The sequence below is a fragment of the Chrysochloris asiatica genome, unplaced genomic scaffold, assembly GCF_000296735.1.
Source record: "Chrysochloris asiatica unplaced genomic scaffold, ChrAsi1.0 scaffold00181, whole genome shotgun sequence".
NCBI lineage: Eukaryota > Metazoa > Chordata > Mammalia > Afrosoricida > Chrysochloridae > Chrysochloris > Chrysochloris asiatica.
This window is the reverse complement of record NW_006408699.1, coordinates 4,882,894-4,900,506: the sequence shown is the minus strand read 5'-3', so window position 1 is coordinate 4,900,506 and position 17,613 is coordinate 4,882,894. Positions and strand designations below refer to the sequence as shown.

The window sequence follows — 17,613 nt, the reverse complement described above, 5'->3', positions numbered from 1 at the left end:
GCTGCAAGCATACATTGACAGAGAACTTCCAGAGGCTCAAGCAGAATTCAGAAGAGGCCGTGGAATGAGGGATATCATTGCTGATTTCCTATGGATCTTGGCTAAAAGCAGAGAATATCAGAAAGATGTTTACCTGTGCTTTCTTTACTATGCAAAGGCTATCGATTGTGTGGATCATGACAAGCTATGGACAACATTGTGAAGTATGAGTGTCCCGGGATACTTAATTGTGCTCATGAGGAATCTGTACTTGGACCAAGGGGCAGTTCTTCAAACAGAACATGGGAACACTGGTGAAGAAAGGTGTGCCACAAGGTTGTATTCTTTCACCATACTTATTCTACCTGTATGCTGAGCAAATAATCCAAGAAACTGGGTTATATGAAGAAAAACATGGCATCAGGATTGAAGGAAGACTCATTAACAACCTGCCATATGCAGATGATAGAACATTGCTTGCTGAAAATGAAGAGAACTTAAAACATTTACTGATGAAGATCAAAAAGCACAGCTTTCGATATGGATTGCATCTCATTGTAAAGAAGATGAAAATCTTCACCACTGGACCAATAAACAACATTCTTATCAACGGAGAAAAGATTGAAGTTGTCAACGATTTAATTCTTCTTGGATCAGCTATCAACACTCATGGAAGCAGCAGTCAAGCAATCAAACGACATATTGCATTTGGCAAATCTGCTGCACAAGACCTTTTTAAAGTGTTGAAGAGCAAAGATGTAAGCTTGAGGACTAAGGTGCCCCTGACCCAAGCCATGGTATTTCCAATAATCTCATATGCCTGCGAAAGCTCAGCAGTGAATAAGGAAGACCATAGAAGAATTGATACTTTTGAGTTATGGTGTTGGAGAATACTGAAGGGGCCATGGGCTGCCCATAGAACCAACAGATCCATGTTGGAAGAAGTGCAGCCAGAGTGCTCCTTGGAGGCCAAGCTGGCCAAACTTTGTCTCTCATACTTCGGGCAAATTGTCAGGAGGGACCAGTCGCTGGAGAGGGATATCATGTTTAGTAAGGTGGAAGGTCAGAGAAATAGAGGAAGACACCCAACGAGATGGATTGGTCAAGTGGCATCATCTATGGACTCAAGTACTCAACTATGGCAACACTAGTGAGGTTGGCCCAGATTGGACAGTGTTTCGTTCTGCTGTGCATAAGGTCGCTATGAGTCGGTACTGATTCGATGGCACCTAACAACAACAACATAGGGTTTCCAGGAGTCTGGTAATGTAGTGGGTTATGAGTTGGTCTTCTAACTGCAAAGTCAGCAGTTTGAATCTACCAGCTGCTTCTTGAAGGAAAAATGAGACTTTCTGCTCCCGTAAATATTTACAATATTAGAAAACCTATACAGGGTCTCTGTGAGTTGGAAGTGACTCCATGGCACATAACCACCATAGGCTTTTCAGGACTCCTGGTGTAGTACTTCAAAATAAGGTCTGGGCTGCTAACCACAAGTGCAAACTCACCAGCTGCTCCTCGGAAATTCTATACAGGGTCATTATAAGTTGGGACCAACTTGACAGCTCTTAACAACAACAATTTAGGGATTCCAAGGCTGTTAATTTCTATAGCAGTGGTCTGCCATATCTTTCCCTTATGGAGAGACTGATGGCTTAGAACCTCTGCTATATGGATTAGCAACTGAGCACTTGTCTTCATAGACAATATAACTTCTCAGAAATGATACACTGTTAAGATACTATCCCACATGATAAAACATTATGCAACTACTGAAAATTATGTTGTAGGAAAATAGAAAAAAAACATGAAATAGATCTTAATAAGTGAAAAAAAGTCAAATTAATTCAATTTCAAGTAAGTTAAAATCCCTGTGTATATAAAAAGAAGAGTTTAGAACATTGTTAATAACTTTATTTTGGTAGCAGTTTAGAGTTTGGGGTGATGTCTACTTTATCTTGTATACTTTTAAATAAAATACTTTATGATTTAAAAGTATGTTAAAAAAAAGTCAGGATGATTAGGGGAAACTTAGTCAACAGGCATAACATTCATTAAGATAATGCTTCACACCCTAGTTTGGTGACTAGCATGTGGAGTCAAAAGTTTGCAGTAGCCATTTAAGATACAACTATTAGTCTCTACTCATACTGAACAAAAGAGAATGAAGGAAATCTAAGGCTTAAAGAAGAATCTAGTCCACATAACTTCTTCTAACCTGAGATCAGAACTTTATGGTGCATGGTTTCTACTACTTACCACTCTGACCAGGGACACAAAAGAAGATACCAGATAGAATGGGAGAAAAATGTAGGGCTAAATCCAAATGCCTAAAAAGTGGCCAAACCTTATACCAATTTGTTGTTGTTAGGTGCCATTGAGTCAATACTCATAGCGACTTCCCAATCCTGGGCCAACCTCACTACTGTTGCCATGCTTGAGTCCATTGATGCTGCTACTTGGGCAAACCATCTCGTTGGGGTCTTCCTCTATTTCTATGACCCTCCACCTTACCAAACATGATATCCATCTCCAGTGACTGGTCCCTCCTGACAATATGTCCGAAGTATGAGAGATGAAGGTTGGTCATTCTGGCCTCCAAGGACTCCAAGGAGCACTCTGGTTGCACTTCTCCCAACACGGATCTATTGGTTCTTTTGGCAGCCCATGGCACTTTCAGTATTCTCCTCCAACACCATAACTCAAATGCATCAATTCTTCTATGGTCTTCCTTATTTAATGTCCAGCTTTTTCTTGCACATGAGGTTATTGAAAATACCATGGCTTGGGTCAGGTTCTCAAGCTGACATCTTTGCTCTTCAATACTTTAAAAAGTTCCTGTGCAGCAGATTTGCCTAATGCAATACATCATTTGATTTCTTGACTGCTGCTTCCATGAGCGTTGATAGTTGATCCAAGAAAATGAAGTCCTTGACAACTTCAATCTTTTCTCCATTGATAAAAATGTTGTTTATTGGTCCAGTGGTGAGGATTTTTGTTTTCTTTACAATGAGATGTAATCCATACCGAAGGCTGTGCTCTTTGATCTTCATCAATAAATGTTTTGTCCTCTTTACTTTCAGCAAGCAGGGTTATATCATCTGCATATCGCAGGTTGTTAATGAGTCTTCCTCCAATCCTGATGCCACATTTTTCTTCACATAACCCAGCTTCTTGGATTATTTGCTCAGCATACAGGTTGAATAAGTATGGTGAAAGAATACAACCCTATTGCACACCTTTCTTCATTTTAAACCATTCAGTGTTCCCATGTTCTGTTCGAAGAACTGCCTCTTGGTCCAAGTACAGATTCCTCATGAGCAAAATTAAGTGTCCAGGAACACTCATATTTTGCAACATTGTCCATAGTTTGTCATGAGCCACACAATTGAAAGCCTTTGTGTAGTTAATAAAGCACAGGTAAACATCTTTCTGATATTCTCTGCTTTCAGCCAAGGTCCATCGGACATCAGCAATGATATCCCTCATTCCACGGCCTCTTCTGAATTCGGCTTGAACCTCTGGAAGTTCTCTGTCAATGTATACTTGCAGCCATTTCTGTATTACCTTTAGTAAAACTTTATTCACATGGGATATCAAAGAGATTGTTTGATGATTTCCACATTCCGTTGGATCGCGTCTCCTTGGAATGGACTATTTGGTCTATTGGTCTATTATACCAACAGACCAATGGAAACGAGAGTAACCTCTGAGAATATTGCTCTAAGCTACCCTTTGAACTTGGAAGTAAAGCTATTTTGGGGGTCACTTTTTACTCAAATAATAGATAGCTTATGAAATAAACAAAATCATCCATGAGTAATGTGCTCGCTTACAAATCAACTGGAGTCCTGGTGTGGCACTGAAGGATAAGCACTAGACCTCAAGGTCAGTTTGACTCTAAGATTGGTGGTTCAAACTCACCAGTCACTCCTCAGAAACCCAAGAGCCACTGTGTGCCTGAACTGACTTGAAGGCACACCACAACAACAACAAATCAAATAATCAACATTTACCTAAACCAATCCTGGGAGTTGTTAGCACAGGACAGAACAGAACAGAACTGCTCTATATGGTTTCCTATACTATCTGATCTGCCCAACCTGCATGTCTGTCATCTAAACTGTCAGTCTTGGTCCATCAGCCCGGCTGACATCTGACCCACAGACCCACCTCTTCAACTGTGTGAGCCATTTCTTTGTCATGACCCATAAATTTCTCTTTTGACCAAATGGTCAACTTTTATCCAAAACAAAGCTAGATCAATGGAAACAGAACATAACGGAAATAATGAGAATGCTGACACATTTGAAATTGTAACTAGTGGCACAGAATAATTTGTATAAAAATTGTTAAATGGGAATCTAATTTGCTGTGTAAACTTAGGTGCCAAAAACACAGTACAATGTTATTTTAAAATTTGGCTGAGGAAACCAGTATTTGGAAGGAATATGCTAGGGACATTATTACTATCTTTTCTGAAGTCTCCAAACTCTATTCCTATATCAAGACAGATGACAAGAATACTGTGCATAACTGTGTATAGTAGTGTTACTTTTTATTGCCCTGCATAAGGCATTAATTTCACTTTCTAAATAAAAGTTTCACAGATTAATGGTGTACCTTTATGCCACAGACATTATAAAAATTAATAAAATATCATGTAAGGATTGATTTTGACTCTTTTTAAAAACTCCTATTGAAAACATTATTCATTGGGTAGATGTGCCACTTCCAATTTACACTGACTTCCCCTGATATGCAGAGCAAATAGGAATGGTATACCTCTTTTTAACTTTGGCCATGTTCAACTACTGCACCCTTCTTTTGTCTAAGTTTCCTGATATAACTATAGTCTCATCTCTAATTTCTTATTTTCTTGCTGATTCTCTATTTGAATGATTTTCAGTAGAAAATAAGTGTCACACTCAAAATTGGGATGATTCGAAAGGCAGGAAACAAGGGATAATTAACAAAGGTGTGTTCAAATACAGGGAAAACACAAGGGATTGTTCAGTAATCAGACTTCTTTACCACCTCTAGACCTGAGGGTAATTCCAAAGACCTGTGTGGCGAGGGTCCCCTGACAGGGACTAGGAATTTTAGTGGAGTGCACAGTTAGTGAGCACAACTCTATAGGGGAAGGAATTGGGAAATAATGATCCCAGCCTCATTTTCCTCACTCACCCTGATCTCCAATATTCCAGTTTGTCTAAGCCCAACTAAAGCAAGAGGATAAGGGAGGCCTAGTGTGGCACTGCAGGTTAATGTGCTAGATGCAGGGTCCGTTAGAACTGCAAGGTCAGTGGTTTAAGTTCACCGGCTGCTCCTTGGAACCAACTCCATGGCATTTAACAACAAGGGACACATCTAATATACTCCATACATCACATATGAGTTGTTGTTGTTAAGTGCCATTGAGCTGGTACCGACTCATAGTGACATGCACAACAGAACAAAACATTGCCTGGATTTGCTCCAACTTCACAATCTCTACCATGCTTGAACCCATTGCTACTACCACTGTATCCAGCCAACTCATTGGGGGCCTTCCTCTTCTTCAGTGACCCTCCACTTTACCAAGCATTATGTCCTTCTTTAGGGACTTGTTCCTCCTGATAATATGTCCAAAGTATGAGAGACGAAGTCTGGCCATCCTAACTTCTAAGGAGCATTCTGACTGTACTTCCAACACAGATTTGTTTGTTCTTTTGGTGGTCTATGGTACTTTCAATATTCTCCTTCAACACCATAACTCAAATGCATTAAGTCTTCTTTGATCTTCCCCAGTCATTGTCCAACTTTCAATGCCTATGAGGTTATTGAAAATACCATGGTTTAGGTCAGGTAGACCTTAGTCCTCAAACTGACTTCTTGACTCTTGAACACCTTAAAGAGGTCATGTGCAGCAGGTTTGCCTAATGCAATACGTTGTTTGATTTCTTGACTGTTGCTTCCATGAGGGGTTCAATGAAGTCATTGAAAGCTTCACTTTTTTCTACATGTATCATGATGTTATTTAATGTACCAGCGGTGAGGAATTTTGTTTTCTTTATGCTGAGGTGTTACCCATACCAAAGGTTGGGGTCTGTTATCTTCATCAACATTTTAAGTCCTCTTTGCTTTCAGCAAACAAGGTTGTATCATCTACATATCACAGGTTGTTAACAAGTCTTCCTCTAATTCTGTTGCCACGTTCTTCTTCATATAATCCAGTTTCTCAGATCATTTGCTCAGTGTACAGACAGAATTAGTATGGTGAAAGAATACAACCCTCGTCCACACCTTTCCTAATTTTAAACCATTCAGTGTTCCCTTGTTCTGTTTGAACAGCTCCCTCTTAGCCTAATTACAGGTTCCCCATGAGCACAATTCTCTGCAATGTTGTCCATAGCTTGTCATGATCCACACAATCAAAAGCCTTTGTGTAGTCAATAAAGCACATGTAAACATTTTTCTGGTATTCTCTGCTTTCAGCCAAGATCCATCTGGCATCAACAATGATATTCCTCATTCCACGACCTCATCTGACTCCAGCCTGAATCTCTGGCAGTTCCCTGTCAATGTACTGTTGCAGATATTTTTAAATTGTATAGTAAATTTTACTTGCATGCAATATTAATGATATTGTGTGATGATTTCTGTATTCCATTGGGTCCCCTCTCTTTGAAATGGACACAATTATGAATCTCTTCCAATCAGTTTGGCCAGCTAGATATCTTCCAAATTTCTTGGCACAGATGAGTGAGTACCTCTAATGCTGCATCAGTTTGTTGAAAGATTTCTATTTGTATTCCATCAGTTCCCAGACCCTTGTTCTTTGTCATGTTCACGTATGAGGGAGCTACAAAAAGTTCATGGAAAAAAATGGAATCAAGAGGTAGTGGAATTTTTCCAGGAACGTTTTGAAGCCCCTTTACACTATCACTCTGGGTCAAAGAGCAATGTAGAGAGTAGATATGAAGGTGAAAAGGGAACATATCCAGCAAAATAGTATTGATGCATTTTATTATAAATTGCTTGGGAGTTGGTGATGTTTATATGCATAAATACATCATAGTAAGTACTTCAGGTGGTGTTCAGTTCAGTCACTTATGGGAGCATTTTTCCATAGCAGAGCTGCCTACTCATATTGGCAATAAGCTATTTTCTGTTATGATGTCGTCTTATGTCTTTATAATATGATGAGCTAAAAAAAGTATTCTGGGGTAAACACATTAGTTATATCCCTCTTAATTGAAATGTCAGGTGGATTAAAAAATAACTGTCATGTCTTCTTTAGGAGGAAGGTCTATTTTCATTGTGGGCACTGAAAAATTACATAATGATCATGTCATATATTGATATTGCTAAAATGAATTTGTCTGTAATCTTGTTTAATTTCCCTCTTTTCACTATTCATTAAGAAGGGAGTATATATACTGAGGGTGTTGTATTTCAAAGCTTGAAGTGTCAGGGAGAGTCAAAAGTAAAAAGCAATCAAACCTCAGAGTTGTTCACTCATGACTTCCTACAGCTGAGATGATTTTTGCAGTCATTTAATCCAAACACTTCATTTTACAATTGAGCAGACAAAATCCCACAGAGCCTACATATAACAGCCCAAGGTCATCCACCTTGTTAGGGCCACCTAGTTTGTTGTGTTTTCTTCTCTACATCAACATCTAATACAGCTCATTCATTAAATGCATTCATTCACTTAATGGAAGTATTTGGATTTAGAGTACCCTGTGCCAGGCATAAAGTGCCAGGCATTGGGAAAAAAGCAATGAAGAAAGTAGTAGACACATTACCTTTTTTTCATAGGACTTATGTTCTAGAAGGGGAAGAGGAAATCATCCTCTTATATATACATCCATATACAGATGGTAGAGAAGTTAATAAGAAGAAAAAATAAACAGGATTAATGTGTGACTTGGAAAGAGAATGCTATTTTAAGTCAACCAAAGAAATCCATCCAATAAGATGGCATTTGAGAATCTTGAATGAAGTGAGATAAGAAGTGCTGCAGATTTCTAGGAGAAGAGAGTTCCAAGCAAAGGGAAGAGCAAGTGCAAATGTGCTAAGGCAGTCATGTGCTAAGCATGTTTAAGGAGGAGGAGCTGAGTAAGAGAAGGGGAAAGTGGTAGCACATGGGATCCAAGCAGTATTGGGTGGAATGAAAGGAGATAGATCATGAAGGGCCTTCCTGTATGTATTGCCAAGACTCTTGGTTTTATTCCTAGTGACACAGAAAGTACTGACATGTGTTCAACAGATGAGTGACATGACATGGGATGGGGCGGTGGTGATGGAAAGGGAGGAGGCAGAGAAATTGATTACTTATTACATGTTGTTGTTGTTAAGTGCCATCGAGTTGATTCTGACCCATAGCGACCCTGTATAGGGTTTCGAAGGAGCAGCTGGTGAGCTTGAACCACCAACCTTGCAGTTCAAATGGCTTTGCAGTCTGGCATACATGAGGGGGCTTCAAAAGTTTGTGGGGAAACTTGATTATCTTTTCATTCTAGAGTTGCACAAACTTTAAAGCCTGTCATATTTTGAAGGCACAGCCTTCTATCCATACCAGTAAGTAAGGGTATAGAAATAGGGGTGTGAGGAGTAAAAGGGAGTAAAAAAAAACACACACTAAGGCTTTTGCCCTCAACACTGAAAGAACAGTTTGCATTTTCCAAGAAAAGGAACATTGGGGAAGGAAGGGGAAACAATGCAGTTTGAGAATCTTACATTGAAGAACATATTAGATATCCAAGTTGTTGTTGTTAGGTGTCATCGAGTCAGCACTGACTCATACGGACCCTATGCACAACAGAACAAAACACCACCTCATCCTATACCAACTCACAATCATTGCTAAGCCTGAGCCCATTGCTGCCGCTACTGTGATTATCTAATTAGAAGTCTTCCTCTTTTTCTCCGATCTTCCATTTTATCAACCATGATATCCTTCTCCAGTGACTGGTCCCACCTGATAATATGTTTGAAGTATGAGAGATGGAAGTCTGGCCATCCTATCTTCTAAGGTGCATTCTGGCTGTACTTCTCCCAACACAGATCTGTTTGTTCTTTTGATAGTCCATGTCCACGGTAGTTTCAATATTCTCCTCCAACACTGTAACTCAAATGCATGAATTCTCCTACAGTCTTCCTTATTTATTGTCCAACTTGCAGATGCATATGAGATTATTGCGAATACCATGGCTTGGATCAGGCACACCTTAGTCCTCAAATTGACATCTATGCTCTTCAACAGTTTAAAGAGGTCTTGTGCTGATTTGCCTAATGCAATGCATTGTTTGTTTTCTTGACTGCTGCTTCTAAGAGTGTTGATGGTTGATGAGAGCAAACTTAAGTCTTTGACAATTTCAATCTTTTCTCTATTTATCGGGATGTTGTTTATTCGTCCAATGGTGAGGATTTTTGTTTTCTTTTCATTAATATGCAACCCTACTGAAGGTTGTGGCCTTTAATCTTCCCCAGAAGTTTAAGTCCTCTTCACTTTCAGCAAGTAAGGGTGTATCATTTGCATATCACAAGTTGTTAATGAGTCTTTCTCCATTCCTAATGCCAAGTTTTTCTCCATACAATCCAGCTTTTCGGATTATTTGTTCAGCATACAGATTGAATATGTATGGTGAAAGCATACAACGCTGGTGCATACCTTTCCTAATTTTAATCCATTCCGTGTTCCCTTGTTCTGTTTGAACAACTGCCTCTTGCTCTATGTACAGGCACCTCTTGAGCACAATTTAGTATTCCAGAACTCATTCCATGCAATGTTGTCCACAGTTTGTAATGATCCACACATTCGAAAGGCTTTGTGTGGTCAAAAAAAAAAAACACACGTAAACTTCTTTCCGGTACTCTCTGCGTTCAGCCAATATCCATCTGACATCAGCAATGATATTCCTCATTCCACATCAACTTCAGAATCCAGCTTGAACCTCTAGAAGTTCTCTGATTTTGTTATTCAAAGCGACTTTAAGTGCAACACATTAACCCACAGCACCACACCATGAGAATTTTTCAATTTCATCATCACTGGTTTTACTGGTTGGTGTGTAAATCTGAATAATAGTAATAATTGGTCTTTCTTTTAGGTGTATAGATATTATCCTATCACAAACTGTGTTGTACTTCAAGACAGATCTTGATATGTTCTTTTTGATGATGAACTCAACTCCACATTCCTCTTCAATTTGTCATTCCCAACATAGTAAACCATGTGATTGTTAGATTCAAAATGGCTTAATACCAGTCCATTTCAGCTCACTAATGCTTAGGATATCCATGTCTTGTATTCCATTTCATTTTTTACAATTTCAAATTTTCCTAGATTCATACTTCATACATTCATGTTCCAATTATTAATGGATGTTTAATTTTCAGTTGTGCCCCATCAGATAAAATTACCGAAGGCTTAGCTTCATTTGTGTCATCACAGTCAACTCTAATTTAAAGAGGCCACTCTTCCCTAGTCATATTTTTAGTGTCTTCCAACCTGAGGGGCTCATCTTCCAGCACTATATCTGACAATATTCTGGTTCACTTCATCATATTCAATATTCAATATTCTAGTACTGACAGTGTTCTTCAGTGACTAAATATTCAGAAGTAGTCCATCGCTCCTTCTTCATAGTCTGTCTTCATCATCATTAAGCTCAGCTGAAATCTATCCTGCATGGCTGACCCTGCTGGTATTTAAAATACCTGTTGCATAGCTTCCAGAGTCACAGCAACATGAAGCCACCATACCACAACAAGCTGACAGACAGGTGGTAGATATACAAGTAGAGATGTCCAAATGGCAGTTGAATATATGTTTAGATTTCATAAGGGAGGTTCAGGCCTGATATATTAATAGGCATTTCTCAGGAAAGGTGTATGTCAGAGTTGTATTCTTTCACCATACTTATTCAATCAGTACGGTGAACACATAATCCAAGAAGTTGGAATATATGAAGTAGAACATGGGAGAAGACTAACATCCTGGGATCTTCAGATAATAGAAACTTGCTTGCTGAAAGTGAAGAGGTCTTAAAAATATTGATGAAGATGATAGATCACAGCTTTCAGTATGTGTTGCACCTCAATATAAAGAAAACAAAAATCCTCACCATTGGACTAATAAATAACATATGACAAGCGGAGAAAAGATTGAAGTTGTGAACAACTTCATTTTGCTTGGATCAATATCAACACTCATGGAAACAGCAGTCAAGAAATCAAAAAATGTATTACATTAGGCAAATTTGCTGCATAAGAGCTCTTTAAGGTGTTGAAGAGCAAAGATGTCAGTTTTAGCACTAAGATGTGCCCAATCCAAGTCATGGTATTTTCAGTCACTTCATATGCATTTGAAACTTGGACAATGAGTAAAGAAGAACATAGAAGAATTAATACATTTGAATTATGGCATTGGAGAAGAATATTAAAAGTACCATGGACTGATACAAGAACAAACAAATCTGTGTTGGAAGAATTATAGCCAAAATGCCCTTTAGAAGCCAGGGTGGTGAGATTCCATATCTCATATTTTGGACATATTATAAGGAGGGACCAGTACCTGGAGAAGGACATCATCCTGGGAAAAATAAATGGTCAGTGAAAAAGAAGAAAACCCCCAACAAGATGGATTGGCACAGTGGCAGCAGCAATGGGCTCAAGCTTAACAATTGTAGAATGGCGCAGGTCCAGGCAGTGTTTCGTTCTGCTATGCATAATAAGGTCACTCTGAGTTGGAACCTACTCAGTAGCACTTAACAACAGCAACAACAATGAACCAGGCCAGAACCAAATATATTCAAATGATCTGAAACCCATGGTTTAAACAGAGCTTTCTTAAAATTGATTAATTACAAAAATAACAGCATACAGAAATCACAATGATGGGCAGCATAGCATAATGTTTAAAATCATGAGCTATGGATTTAATTAGGGTTCATCCTAATTTTTCTAACCATATGGTTGTGTCACTTTGGGAGAAGTTATGTAACCTTTATGTGTCTCATTTTCTTCACCTTTAAAATATGGACAATAAAGGTGCATCCTCCTTAGGGTTGTTAAGAAGATAAAAATGAACATAAAACAGTGGTTTACACATAGCAAGCACTATATATATGTCTATAACTTAAATCAAATCACCAAGAACTATCAGCACCTACTCAGAAAACACAGCCAAAAAACTGACACCTACACGAATTTTTAAGGCTCTTCCTTTAAAATACTAGAGGCTTCAAAAGATTTGTGGAAAATTAGAATAAAAAAATTGTAGATTTTTCCACAAAAATTTTTAAGCTCCCTTGTATATCTGGGAGATAATCAGAAGCCCATTCAGACTTCTTTATTTTTCATCTGACTTTTTCTTAAGATTATGTCCTAACAAAAGATAGGAAGGGAGTGCCATCAGTTTTTCCACTCTTTCTTTTTTGTGTGTGTATAACTTCTAGTGACTTTTTTTACTTTTAAAAGACAGTAGTGGTGGTACTTGTATGCCATTGAGTCAGTTCCGACTCAGAGCAAATCTGTATAGGGTTTCCAAGACTGTAAATCTTTACAGAAGCAGATAGCCTCATCTTTCTCCCACAGAGCAGCTGTTAGATTTGAACTGCTGACCTTATGGTTAGCAGCCCACTTTTGAAAACACTATACTACCAGAGCTCCTTTTAAAAGACAGTTGAATGTAAAACTGATGATCTGTCTTGTATAGTTTCACTCAAGTCACAGTGAAAACTTGGAGGGGAAAAAAAAATGGAAACCAGAAAAATGTGCTTCTTGGATTATTCCCTGGATTACATCCTACATTTTCTTTCATATACTGAGAGTGGACTCAATGGGCACTGACATGTAAGAAGGTTTTAAACAAGCAATTATTAAGCTTACTCTAATGTTTATTTTCAAATTTTAGTATGGAAACAAGTACTGTTGTGAACATTTTTATTCGATGATATTAAATTTATTTTGGGAAACCTCTCATCCAGCTTTAATTTCTTTATCATATAATATTATTCAGAGGACTGTCCTTAAATCTTCAGAAAAGATATCTGAACACTTGTGGGGTTTTTTTGTTTTTGAGTGATGGTGTGGTGCTGTAGGATAAGCACTGGACCACAAGGTCGGCAGTTCAAACTCATCAGCCGTTCCTCAGAAACAGGATCACTATGAGTTGGAATCGACTTGACAGCACTTAACAACAACAATATCTATAATAGAAATCCTGGTGTGGCACTTCAGGATAAGTACTCGACCACAAGATCAATTTGAACCTTAAGGTAGGTGGTTCAAACCCACCAGCCATCCCTCAAAAACCCCATACAGGGTTGCTATGAGTCAGAACTGACTCTACAGCACTTAACAACAACAACATATATATAATCAATACAGGACTCAAATTGCATGTAGAAAAATTCTATTATCTTCCAATTCCATTTTCTCACAAAATTTTTGAAGCCCCTTGTATTAATTTTTTTGTTTCCCTCTCAACCATCATAATACCCTCATAGTTTATTTGCCTATTAAGTTTTGTAGTTCCTATCTTTTGGGTAGTTCATGAAATTCCCAAACAAAACCAATAATTAAAACAAAGGCACTGTCTCAGAGTTTGACTGCAAATACCTATTTGTTGTTGGTATGTGCTGTGGAGTCAGTTCCAACTCATAGCGACCCTGCCCAGGGTTTCCGAGGCTGTCAATCTTTACGGTAGCAGAAAGCCTCATCTTTCTCCCGTGGAACAGCTGGCAGTTTCCAACCACTGACCTTGCGGTTCACAGCCCGATTCATAACCACTACGCTACCAGAGCTCCTAAATACCTATTTCTAAAGGTTAGCAATTGAAAGAACCACAAAAGAGAGGGTAAAAAGCCATCGAACAGATCGGTCCTCAGCCCCAAAGGGATACTTCAGGCTGAGAAACCGGCAGTTTCTTTGCAAAGCATAAGCTTGCAAACTATTTGAATGACTGGACATTAAAGCAGAGGTCAAAATGATGTCCATAGGGGTACACAGGCTCTTCCAAGAAGTCTATAAAAATTCTAAAATTTCATTTAAATCTAAAGATTTCTCCATTTTATTTAAAATTTGTAAAGTGCTAGAATTTTAATCATCTGAATGATGCTGTATTACTGAGTGTGGTCACAGTGTCTGTGCTTGGTTTTGCCATTTACTTGGTCCCAGTGATCCATTACAGAAACTGACAATATTTACAGTTTAGGTCATTTAAGGTTAACAGAAATCCATAAGGTCTCTCTCTCTCTTCCTCCCTCCTTATACAAGGAGCCACTGTGTTGTTCAAGGTTGAGACACAGCAGCAATAATCTGGAACACACAGAACAACTGGACCAGAACCAGGAGGTACCACTTCTAACGGGTCTTTCTGCTAGAGGATGTGTGGTTTTAGAAAGTTCTTTTTTCTCCCTCCCTCTGCCACCGCAGAGCATTCACTGGAAATGAAAGGCAATCAGTAACAGTCATGTGAGGGAAATTGCTGAGGACAGTTCCATATCCTGCAGCTCCTGCAGTGTGCAAATGCATGCAATAGCAATTAAGGGCCGAAAAGATAGAGAAATTGTAATAGGAAAAGGGTTGATGAACTCAGTCAGGACACAAAGTCTATGCTCTAAGGCGTGAACTTTGCTCAATTATGGCAAAACTGATAACTTCTATTAGCATAAGATCACTACTACTTGGAGTAGTCAGACCAGCACGGACCAGTGTAAGGACAGACACAGAACCATTTGTGGACATAGGACCAGGAAATAAGAGCAAGGTGAGGCATGAATAAGGGCAGAAGAATTTCCCTAACCTCTCTTTCCCAAGCTAAAGACTTCATCAATACCCCACTGAGAGGATCAGAAGATTAATCTCAAAGTCACACTGTGTATTTGTCATTGTATGAATACATGTGTATATATATATTTTTAAAAGCTTTTGTTGTGCCTTGAATGATAGTTTACATGGGAGAACATCAATTTTGCACTCATCCTATCATATTTTGTATCATTGCAATTATTACAATCCTCTCCATGCATCACCATTTAACAGTATTTGCTTCTAATCAGTCCCTTTGGGGTTTTTGTGAGGGGTTTTGATGTACACAAAAACACTCAGGAATATATAATCATTTAAACAACCCAAGGGCACATTCTGCAAGGCTATCTCCTGGCCACCAGCACACAGCCTTTCCCTTTCTATGAGTCTAGAGTCCTCAGCTGCCCTCTCTTTCCATGTCCTCATCTCTGCCTCCATCTCTGGTGCCACTGCTTCTCTGGATAGGGTCCCACATTACACTCATGCTCTTCTTTCTTGGTGGTCCTAGGATCCTCTGTTCCTGGACTATAAGATTAACTACTCCCCTCTTTAAATTATAAAACTTCTACCTTTACAGTTGTGACAATTGCAATTAGTCATGATAAAAATTATTCACTATTTAATCATAAGAATCTTTTCCCCATCTCCTTTCACTAGACCTGTTCACAAGATGAACACTACTCAGTTTGGATTCTACCTTCCCCTGTACTCTGAAACTAAATTCCTTCTTGAAACTTGTAAGCCAGCCACTTTGGGCCTTTATAGTCCCCCCATTTTAGGTAGCCAATGATTAAGTTGCCCGTCCCTATCAACCCTGCATACAAAAGGGACAGGCTTGAAGACTCCTTTTCTCTCAGTTGGTATTTTGAGCCACTACATCCATAAGTATAGGTCAAGATCATCAAATCATAGCAATTTACACTTGTTTCCTTTATCAAATTTGTTTATCTTCTGCTATTAGGGTTTTGATCATCAAGCCATTGGGGCTAGGTCAAATGGGACCAATGAACAGGGGGAAAATGTTCACACCTTTAACTCCGACGACTGGTCAGACCTCTGTGGTGGGAGTGCTTTTCTGATCCTGCTCCTGCTCTGGCATGCCCTATCTGGAAGTTTGGGCATTCTTGTGCATCTCCCCTCACTACATAGCAGCTAAACGCATCAGCTCTAACCCTCCGTGGCTAGGTCCTTGTCCATGGGCTTAGGAGTCCTCAAGTCTCACCAAACTTTGGACCAGCCAGCCCTTCCTCTTCTATCTGTCATTTCCAGGTTGATGGGAGTCTATGGAACATGGTCGATCTAAGTCCATATCTTCATTGCTGCCTTTTCCCCTCTTCCATTCACCAGTACACCATGGTTGCCAGTAAGCTTACATGCCTGCTCATGTGTTCCCTTTGAGTTTCAGTCTTGGAGGAGAGCTGGTCCTGAAGGGAATTGATTACTTGTCTCCCCGGGGAACAAATTGCTTGTTCTTGTAGTAGCCAATCAGACTGCCATTTTTATTTTCGATTTTTCCTGTTGGTCTTTCTTTCAAAAAGTATCTTCTGTTCCTCTAACCACTCCAGGTTGGTCTGTATGTCTTTTCTAGTATAACTGTCCCACCTCAGAAGGTTCTGGATGAGGCTCAGAATTCTACCTAAGGTGCTATACTGCAAGAAGCCTATTTCACTGGGGAATTTCTAGAACCTCTTTTAGGTATTCCAGTCAGTTATAGGCTGAAGATGGGCTTACAAGTTTTCTGTAATCATGTTTCCCAATCTTCCTTTCTATCCCACTTAAGTATCTATTTTACTATAACAGGAAAGGAAAGCAAACATTCTTAAGACAGTCAAGCATCTTAACATTATTTCCCCTCTTTCACCCATGCCTTGATCCCTGTATCACAGAGCCATATTGTTCCAAGGTTGAGCGTACACCACTATTTAATTCTGTCCCATTTAGCCCATGCAAGCTGCCTCAGTGTTCCCAAATCTACCTTGTTCTTCCACCCCCCTGGCACTTTCTTGTGTATTGCCCTCCCTTACACCTGAACTATGATGTTTCTATCCCCTAACCTGTGCTCTACCCTCCCACCCATGACAAACAACAAATAATTTTTTCTTTCTTTCTTTTATTATGGGTATCTTTCCTTAAGCTTCCTATTTTTAATGTTTCCATGTTCTTTTTGGATTTTCATTTTCTTTGTTTGTTGTGAAGTATGAATTTTCTTTGAAGTTACCCTACATTCTGTTAACTTTTTCCTCCATTTAAAACAGTCTATTTTACCCTGCAATCTGCCTGACCTTCTCATCACCTGGGTCTCTGTTCCTATATTTTTACTTTCTTTCCATTGCAATTGTTTTGATCGTAGACTGACATCCCAGATTTTCTGAATTCATTCTTATAGTTCTGTTCTGTTCTGGACTCTTCCACCTGTCAATTGAGTTCTGGGTGGTGTTGCCACGTATGTCAATCTCTGGTTGTTGTCTGTTCTTGTTGGATCTCAGTCCAAAGAACTTCTTTATAGTGTTTTGAAGTGGTGGGTTGGCTTTGACAAAGTTCCTTAGCTTCTGTTTGTCCTGGAATGTTTTTATTAGATCATCATGTTTGATTGACAGCTTTACTTGGTAGATGATTTTTAGTTGGCAGGTTTTTTTCTTTTAGGGTTTTATATAGGTCACCCCATTGCTTTCTTGCCTGCGTGGTTTCTGCTGAAAGACCAGAGCTTAATCTTATTTGCTTGCCTTTGTAAATAACACTTTTCTTTTCCCTAGCTTCTTTCAAGATTTTTTCCTTATTCTTGATTTGGAGAGCTTGATTTTGATATGTCTTGGTGATTTTCTTTTGGGG

The 17,613-nt window shown here is 39.0% G+C and overlaps 1 protein-coding gene and 1 pseudogene across 1 annotated transcript in view; one reads left to right on the top strand and one right to left on the bottom strand.

Moving 5' to 3' along the window:
- Positions 1 to 17,613, bottom strand: part of CCDC148 (coiled-coil domain containing 148) — a 396,419-nt gene that overhangs the window by 108,474 nt on the left and 270,332 nt on the right. The gene's annotated exons all lie outside the window — the stretch shown is intronic.
- The window catches only part of LOC102825681, a 17,165-nt pseudogene continuing 14,169 nt past the window's right edge, over positions 14,618 to 17,613 (top strand).